Raw genomic sequence first — 9,330 nt, forward strand, 5'->3', positions numbered from 1 at the left:
GGGGAGATGAGGGTATGCGAGAGTGTGTGTGTGTGTGTGTGTGCGTGAATTTGAGTGTATGCGAGTGCCTGCCTGCTTCAAGGAGTTTATGCATTCAACGTGAGAGGGTGCTTAAGCATGTACATTTGTACGCGTTTGTGTAGGTTTGTGGGTGTGGCTGGGTGGCTTGGTTTGTGTGTGTGTCCACATATGGAGCGTACGGGAGGGGCGGGAAGTGGTTGTTTTTACTTATCAGGATCTGTGATAAAATTGAGAACTCAACAAAGACGGAGGGCTCGGTGGCAGAGGAGGTCTCCGTCTCTGCTGTGGGAGCGTGTGTGTGTGTGTGTGTACATGTGTGTGACTGTGTCTTGGCATGTGCGGCTGTAAAACTGTCACACACATCAGAGCTGCCATCGCTGTATGCGCCTGCTACTATTATTAACCACTCTGTACGCACACCAATATGTTCCAGAGAGCCCTCCCTGGCGCACTGCATATGGCTCACAAACCCAAACAGACACACACACTCGCTTTCCCTGCAAATAAAAACATTTGACTTGCCAGATTTGAGAGTTGTCACAGCCCCGCCCACATCAGTTGTCTCTGTTTGAGTGACAGTCTTGGGGCTGAAGAGACTCTGATCTCATACAGGACTAGGGGAAGTGATGCGTTTTTATGTGTGTATGATGTGACAGCAGACATGCTCGCTCTCTCTCTCTCGCTCTCTCTCTCAGCACCATATACATATACAGTCTGTGTGCCTCAGGTATACCGATGCCTTACAGTCCATAGACATGTTTAATCTGCTGTCTTTAGCCATTAAATAGATGGCTGTTTCTGTGTCTGAAACCACTGAAGACCTACCCTCTTCTTTCTCTACCAATTTACAGCAATAGATATTTTAGGGCTGCAGCTTATCAAATCATTATCAAAAAAAAACGACGAATTATTATCTCTTTTCATCAATACGTTTTTCTTTGCAAAATGTCAAAGGGCAACTAGAATTACCGCCTCACATTTGTATGCCTCCGCCAACCAGTCATGGTGAAGTTGTGTGTGGAATTTTCATATTTAGCATATACATTCCTGAGCTGTGTGAGGTCACAGTGACCTTTGACCACCAAATTCTTATCAGTATAACCTTGAGTGAAAGTGGATGTTAGGCCAAGTTTGAAGAAATTCCCTTCAGGCATTCCTGAGATAACACGTTCACGAGATTGGACGGACGGACGGACCTGAAAACAGGCCGTTGCCGGCATGGAGGCACCAAAACACCCATCACAATTCATCAGAGGAGTTGATTTCATAAAAAATGTTTTCTCACAAAGACAAAGAAAAATCGCACATTTGGAGACTAGAACCAGGACATTTCTGGGTGACCTTTCTGATTAATAGACAGCTTTAAAATACATACATACATATGTAACAACTGTTCTTTTCTGACGGAGGGATGGGGCCTGGTTATTCAATCCCGAGGAGTATTATCATTTCTATATAGAAAATCACCAGAAACGTGTATACCAGCAAATGCTTTGGCTGAAAATCTCTGTAAAAAAAACTCAAATGCACCAACAGTGTTAAAGGATCAGTTCACCCGAGTTACGAGAAACATTTTCTCACTTAGTGGTATCACCATGCAGACAGTTTGGGTCTTAGGCTTTGAGACAGCCACTAGAATGTAGTTAAACAGACTTTAAATTGTGGCGCTCGCAGAATTGGGAATGAGTGTCTCCATTACTCTGGATAATCTGCAGACTTCACCGTCAAAAAGTTTTCATTTGGTCTATTTCTCCGGTAGAAAGTAGTTCCATATGTCAAGAGATGTGAATATCTCAAAACATTAAAAACAACATATATCTCAAAACCTGGGCGAATAACACCAAAAACCATCTGCATGGCTACATATCGCTGGTAAGTGAGAAAATATGTTTTGGCTGAATCGGCCTTCTGAGCTCAACGGTGTTCCTGTTCCAACATTCCCTTTCAGTTTTTTAACCAAATCGACAGCTTGTATGCAATGTGCAACTCATAATCTTTCTTTTGCTCATCTGTCAGTCTGTTTTCTTCTTACCTGTACAACTGAGAACACATCTTTGCATCTGTAGCTCTCTCTCTACTTCCCTCTGTCCATGACTGGGCTTTATACCGTGGGGATATATCGAAACAGGAATGGCACAAAGTGGGGGGGGGGGGGGGGGTTCCTCCACAGATTCTTAGTACAGTAACCCCCAACCATCTCCACCACACACACACACTGCTTGCCATTTTCCCAAGACAAAAGAAAAAGAGGCAGCTAATATATTTGTGAGGGGGGTGGGGGGGGGGGTGAGGAGGAATCTGCTGCTAGGCTGGGCATGGCAGACAGCGGTGTGTGTGTGTGTGTGTGTGTACTGTTTATCGTGAGTGGAGACAGGGGTATCACTCAGTGAGACAGAATATCTGGGTTCCCCCAGCGGACGCTCGTGCTATCACTGCACCACAACAGCACTGTGCAGCTTTGCAGCGCACCCCTGCAGGATAGCACGGTGCAGCAGGGAAGAGCAACACAAACTTTGCAGCACAGGGCGACAATCTTGTTTTTCTACTCTCAAAAAAATAGGCCTCAACTTCCCTTTAATTCCCGCTCTACCCTAATTATTTTCAGAGTAATTGAGGTGAGCTATATATGGTTGAGGCATATAGTGGGTACTGGAGGGGGCTCATACTCTGTGTGGCTCTTTGCATGCACCTCCCCTTCTTGACCGCTCACTTAAAAAATGGGGAAAAACCAGCTTTTAAAAGCACATCAAGTGGATGGAATGATGTTAACCAGTTCATTATCAATGGATTAAATGCTAAACTCAGCCACGGTGTTTCATTTTGGGTGTGAACTTCATGAGCAACGCTCATTTTTTCCCCCATATGCTCGCAAATATAGAGGAGAGGCAGAGGAGTGTGGTTGAGATGCGGCTGCGAGGAGGGAAGGAATGACGATGGAGTAAAAGGGAATCAAATAAAATGCTGAAAATAATAAAACTGTGAGGCAGCAAAAAATGCAAAGGAGCACGGCAGACACGACTGAAGGTCTTAAAGAAGGAGTGATGGAGGAGGTATTCCGGACACAACAGCAGAAGGAGGGAGGGGAAAAAGTGGAGGGAGGGAGGGAGAGACGAGCAGCGCAGTTCATGCCCCTCTCCCCATGCAGCGAGGACTCCTCCCTGGGGGGACTCAGACTTTAAGCCCCTGCCCTGCTTTTTATTCCCCTGGCTACTGCAGCCAGATCAATCTCACGAGCTACCCAGTGTAACTCAACCTAGTTCAGGGCAGCCGGGCCCCCAGGGCCCTCCGCACAGGGTGTAGTTTTAAGAGGAATAGAGGCCGGCAAATTTGTAAACGTACCACTGGTAAACCTATATTAGAAGCAGACTTTAAAAAGGGACTATATCAGTGTTCTTGCATGTGTTAGCCTATTACTAAAATTCACATGTACTTTACATTACAGTCAGCTGTTTTTAAAGCTGTGCTGCTTTAGATTTCTGAATGTGTGTTTTTACTGTATAATCCATCACAGTGAACAGTGTGCCCGCTTTTATTTTTTTGTTTAAGTTATATTTATTATTTCCTGGTAATGCAACTGCACGACTGATTTGAAAAGTCTGCGCTGCATTACCACACAAATATAACATAACTCAAAATAATGCAGGCAAGATGTTCACTGATGGATTACCGAACTCAAGATGAGTTTTCGTACCACATGGAAATAAATAGAAATCAATTAAAGCTGCCACGGAAGTTAAAAGCCATTTAAACACCAAAAAAAACGATCACATCTGCACATCTCTGCGAGACTATAACTGTGAACTATGGCGCGCTCTGGAGCAGTGTTTCACACATGGTCAGCTAATGTGTCCAAGTCATCAAAGGACCGGGGACCCCAACCAGCTCCGAATTATTTTGTTCTTTCAAGAGGTTAACGGCCCCTCACCAGCCATGTAAACTGGTTTAACTCACTGTCTGTGACATCATTAATGTCACTGCTTAAAATATTAGAAGTGTAAGGCGAGAGCATTTTACATTCACTCATGATTCAAACTGGTGACCCTCAGGGTGAAATCTGGTGAACCACAGCTGGTCCTTCATGGAAGCCTTGGAAAGTACTACCATCAAATACTCAGAAATCGATATGTGTACTTCTGCAGTTCAAAGTTATCTAAGGTTAAAAGTTTGTGTTGTCAGATAACTCGCCTAGGCTGCGAAAACTTAACGAGGACGACGTCCCGTGGTCAAACTAATTACCCATTCAGCAACATTTTGGGTGAAAGCCAGGATGCTTTTGCACTTCGGAATCCCTGAACAGCATCAACTGAGCACACGCCATCCACTGAGGAAGACCACAAGATGTCCTTGGAATATCTACAGAATGTATGTTTAGCTTCAGCGACACAGTCGTTGAACTGTACAAAACGTACTTGTGTTTTGGGAATGCCAAAAGTGACACACCTTGTTACACAAACTACAATCTGTGAAATAGATCAACATCTGGTTCCTGCTCACAACATTACCACTTTATACTGTAACGGCAACTCCATATTGCAATTGGGCAGCTAAACACAATAGTTCACATTAATAACGTCACACCTCACAGGATATTTTTCTCAAACTATTCTTGTATATGAGACTATGAGACCAACTAATGGCGGATCTGTTGAAATCAAGAGTACCGGTATGCTTCGGGTAAAAGTTGATAGAGACCAGTTTCTGTTTGACTATATTTAATAACGGCAAGAAAACTGGCGTGTGCAAAGCTGTCTTTTACATACGTGTCAGACATATGATGGAGTTTTAAGGCTACAGTGGTTTGCAGCAGGCAGGGACCCTGGTTATCCAGCCAGCACTTCAACAGTATAATGACACAGTCAGCAGGGCTACTAACACATCAGCGCTGGAAACCACAGTGTCTCCACTCACCCTTCCTTCACCTCTTCCTCCCGCACGCTCTCGTGCCCTCTTCATCACCTCCTCTCTTCCTTCCCTTCTCTCTCGTTCCCTGCATCCCCCACTCTCTGTCCTCTTTCACCTCCCTCCTAAACCCCCTGTCGTCATCTTAGATTCCCCTCTCCCCGCATACCCCACCTTTTCCTCACCCTTACCAACACCCCTCGTCCCCCCTCTCGCCCCCCTTTTCCCAATTAGTCTGTCTGTGTGCAGCTACCCAGCCGATCTCTGCCCATCCTGCCGGTGCTGGTTCGCTCACCCAGCCCCTCTGGCGAACATGACAAAGAGAGATCCTCAGTATTCAAACAGACACACACTGCTTTCAAATGCCGACTGGCAGGGTCGACCTGGGTGCAGCTTTAAGCTAAATATTCAAATTTTCAGCCTTTCTTTTTTAGGAATTTGCATGGATATGCATTCATTTGCAATGTGTAAAGGCACAAGGACAGCTGAGCCTTGGTTTTAGAGAGAGGGGGAAATAAATAAATAATGCAGAATAAAATGCATGATGGTATGAAACCTTGATTGGGTAGACTGGTGTATTAAAACTAGGTTCAAAACTGATGAAACATTGGCACCAAATAACTGATGAACTGATGACTATTATCAGTACATTTACTGGAAGGGGAGCGAGTTAGTCTGTGATCTAATATACTGTAAGCACAAACTTCCTGAACAACTTCCTGTTTCCTCAGTGATCTCCAAACTGCACCAGATAAAGGTTACTGGATGTGATACTATAATGAGAAAGAAAGAAAGATGGAGCGAGAGAGACACACACAGAGGCAAAGATGTTAAAACACAGAGAGAGACAGTAGGTATATAAAAGCAGTTTAATGCTTTAATGCTTAATGTAACAGTTTAATGCTTAAATAGGGCTTTTAAAAAACATTTCAACATTGTGAATCCTAAAGAAAAGGCACCACTTGTTGTGACATGACGATCACTTTTTGTTCCAAACAAAGCGACGGGCTGATTCCTATTTCTCAATTCTTTGTTGATTTGTAGACCTCCCGTACTGTGTGCACGCATTAACGCAGAAATATGGCACAAGAGATTCATCTGCTGTCAGGTTATAGACTACCGCTTAACAATCCAATGCTTTACAAGTATCAAGCAATCTATATGAGCGACTTCTTCCAATAATGTTTACCAGCCCACTATATCTTCCTGAAAAATACCGTCATTTAATAAGCCCAAGAAACATGTGCCGGTATATAGTGGTTGCTGGAAAGTGCTGCATGAGTCATATTATAGCTACAAACTGCTGGACCACTGAGAGGCATGCATAACAACGTAAACCACACTTTGACAATGCACATTTGTTATCAGAGTGCATGTTAGGAATGGCAATTATTTTCTTGCGATAACTACTTCTGCTAGAAATTGATAAAGTGATGGCCGAACAGAGCCACTGCTGTTCACAAAAACAGGATATTTACGAACTGGAACCAGAACTTAATCCCTGATTTCAGGGCATATCTGTGTCCGGAGCAGGACACGAACTCTTGAATCAGACTTCTCTCGGTGACCCTGACCTCTGGCCTTCCTGTCCAAAGGGCTTAAATGAAGATAATTCTCTGGTGGGGATCAATGTGGTAAATGAATAGAGTAATGCCTGTCCATGATGGAGATAAAGGTAGCGTGAAACATGTGGAGTCAGAGAGAAAAGGAGACAGAAAATGACTGATAGAGACACACACAGACGGACACACAAACAGAGACGGGGGGGGGGGAGATGGAAGGCAGATATAGAGATGGAATAAAAGAAAATGAAAAAACCTGCAGAACCGTGAGGAGAGGAGCAAAAGAACAACAGGCAGAGGCACATACTCCTCTGGCCGCTGCAGACCTCGGACCCTGCAGAGATTCCTTTCATTAGGCTTTAATAGTATGCTGCCGGCTTGCCATTCTGACCTGCGCTCTGTGCCAGTAATAAGAATGGCCTTCAAAGACGGACCAAAGCAACATAGCTGCTGGAGAGAGGGCGGTGGAAGGGGGGGAGATTTTCACTCCCCTGCTTATTCTGCTGATAGGAGAGGGAGATATATTGGGGGGGGGAAGAGGGAGTTTTGTCTTCCTGGATTTTTTTTTCTACTCCCCTCCACAAGTTTCTGTTCCCGGTGACCCGTCTGCTGCAGAGCGTCTGTGTTAAGGGAGCTTATTTTGGTGAACAACGGTCCCATGTTACCGGTGCTCCTCTCCAGGAGGTGTTGCAGGTGGCAGATTGATCTTCTGGCCTCTTCAAGCACATGCCAACACCTGGCAGGTATACGTGTTCTTATATCCATATGTGTATGTTCCACCTCGATAACAAGAAGAAACTGAAAATATGTTTCATTTTCAAATCTGCACTTCTGGACCCTTGAGGACATTACAGATGCCTAAAACAAGGACAAAATAAAGGCCTCAGTTTCGCCCTACTGTGAAGCGCAACAGCACACATTTTCGCTGGCCTCAACACCTCACATCCCCCCCCCCCCTTAAATTAACATCCCAGAAGCCATTGCATTTACCCTTAGAGTTGTCCTTGCTCGAGTCTAATAAGGGTATATAAATGTTGCTTGGAATTATTTTTCCTCTTTAGGCTATAATGCACATGCAATATGAATTCATCAATTTGTGTTAACAAGAGGGATATCATCCCCTTAACCTCCCACTGTCCAGCCCCAAACTCCTTCCTCCGTCTATCAGCTGTTAATGAGTCACTTCTAATATCACAACATTCCACTGGGGCAGCGTGTCGTCCATTGCACCGCACTCGTTTATTTTCAGCTTTTTGCCACAACGGATGTATTCATGTTACGGGGTGAAGGGGCATATTGCTTGGAGAATAAGTATATGGCGTCAACAATAACAGTGTGCATTATTCCAGTGCTAATAACCTGTCCTGCTGATGTCCTTTCTACATATCACAGATGGGCTAAGACAGGGGAGAGCGGCAGTATTATGCCTCTGCCGAGATCTTCCACTGAATATATTACCATGTGATAGGGGGAGATGTCTCACTCCCCAACACACACACACACACACACACACACACACACGCGCACACACACACACATTTGTAGTGTTGGGCCAAGAGAGCTGCATATGCCCCAAACATACAAGCATGGGCTTCATTAATGAAGTGCCAGGAGGAGAGGGAAAGGGATAGAGAGAGATAGAGCGCGTGCGTGCGTGCGTGCGTGCGTGCGTGCGTGCGTGCGTACCAAGCAGCCGGGGGGGATTTCCTTCTTTAAGCTTTCAGCTCCCACTGGGCTTAGCTCGACTGTATGAACCCTGATGTGGGGCTGCCTCTAACACATGGCGTCTCTCTCTCCCTCACACACACACACACACACACACAAATGTATGCATTGAAGCTCAGCAGGAGGGCAGCAGTGCAACACTGGCTCCTAAACATTTGGCTGTGGACGTCTCACTGACAGATGTACATGGGGATCTAGCAGAGGAGGTCAGGTCCTCGCTGCACACTCCTCTTCCTCCTTCTCCTTCCCCTCCATTTCTCCATCCTTCTGTCCAGCCATTGCGTCTATCCCCGTCTCTGGCTGTTGGCTGCTGGTAGCGCCATGTATCCGGTAGTTAATGGGAAATGCACGCCAATTAAGCCACATCGTTGCATGTGTGATAGCTCTGTTGGCAGCTGCAGTGTGTGGTTCGGGTAAGCCTGGCATCTGATACCGTAAATACGAGCTTCCTGCTTGACAGCGACAACCTGTTTCCGAGTGTGGATGCACTCTTTTCTTCCTCTGTGACTGCATCCATAATACTGAGGGTGTTTGGCAGCAAACACAAATATAATAGATGAAGTAAATGCACCGCAGCAGTACAATAGTCCAGTTTGCATTAAACCCAACAAGGAGCTCTGACAAATGGATGTAGAGTTCAAGATTTCATTATGAAACTAAACAAGGTTGAACAATGTTTGACCACACGACGACACAGTCTCCCTGTTCCCTATTCTAAACTCTCTGTTCCCTTCCTGTGGCCATGTGTGCAAAGCAGCTCTTTACTACACCAACAAAACACACCAGGGCGAAGCTGGAGAGATGTGAGCAGCGGGGCGTAAAACACTTCCCCTTACTCTCCTCTTGCCTCTCCGCCACCCTTCTTCTCCCAGGAAGCCAGCCCAGAGGTCAGCGCAATCAGGACCCATGAGCAACAAAAGGGCCGTACTTAGGCGTCCAGCTCAGTGCCCGAGCCAAAGGCCAGCTTAGTGGGGCGAGACTGTCCAATAGGCAGGACCCTGAAACACACCCCAGGGATCTGAGGTGAAAGGGGTTAGAAGGAAGAATAAAAACACTATCAACCCAGACACACACACACATATTCGCAAAGACATATACAGATCATATGAGGCCTTGTTTGACA

The 9,330-nt window shown here is 45.5% G+C and overlaps 1 protein-coding gene across 1 annotated transcript in view; it reads right to left on the reverse strand.

Moving 5' to 3' along the window:
* dennd1b (DENN/MADD domain containing 1B) overlaps positions 1-9,330 on the reverse strand; it is a 97,177-nt gene that overhangs the window by 60,115 nt on the left and 27,732 nt on the right. The gene's annotated exons all lie outside the window — the stretch shown is intronic.

Source organism: Melanostigma gelatinosum (genome assembly GCF_949748355.1).
Source record: "Melanostigma gelatinosum genome assembly, chromosome: 4".
Classification (NCBI taxonomy): domain Eukaryota; kingdom Metazoa; phylum Chordata; class Actinopteri; order Perciformes; family Zoarcidae; genus Melanostigma; species Melanostigma gelatinosum.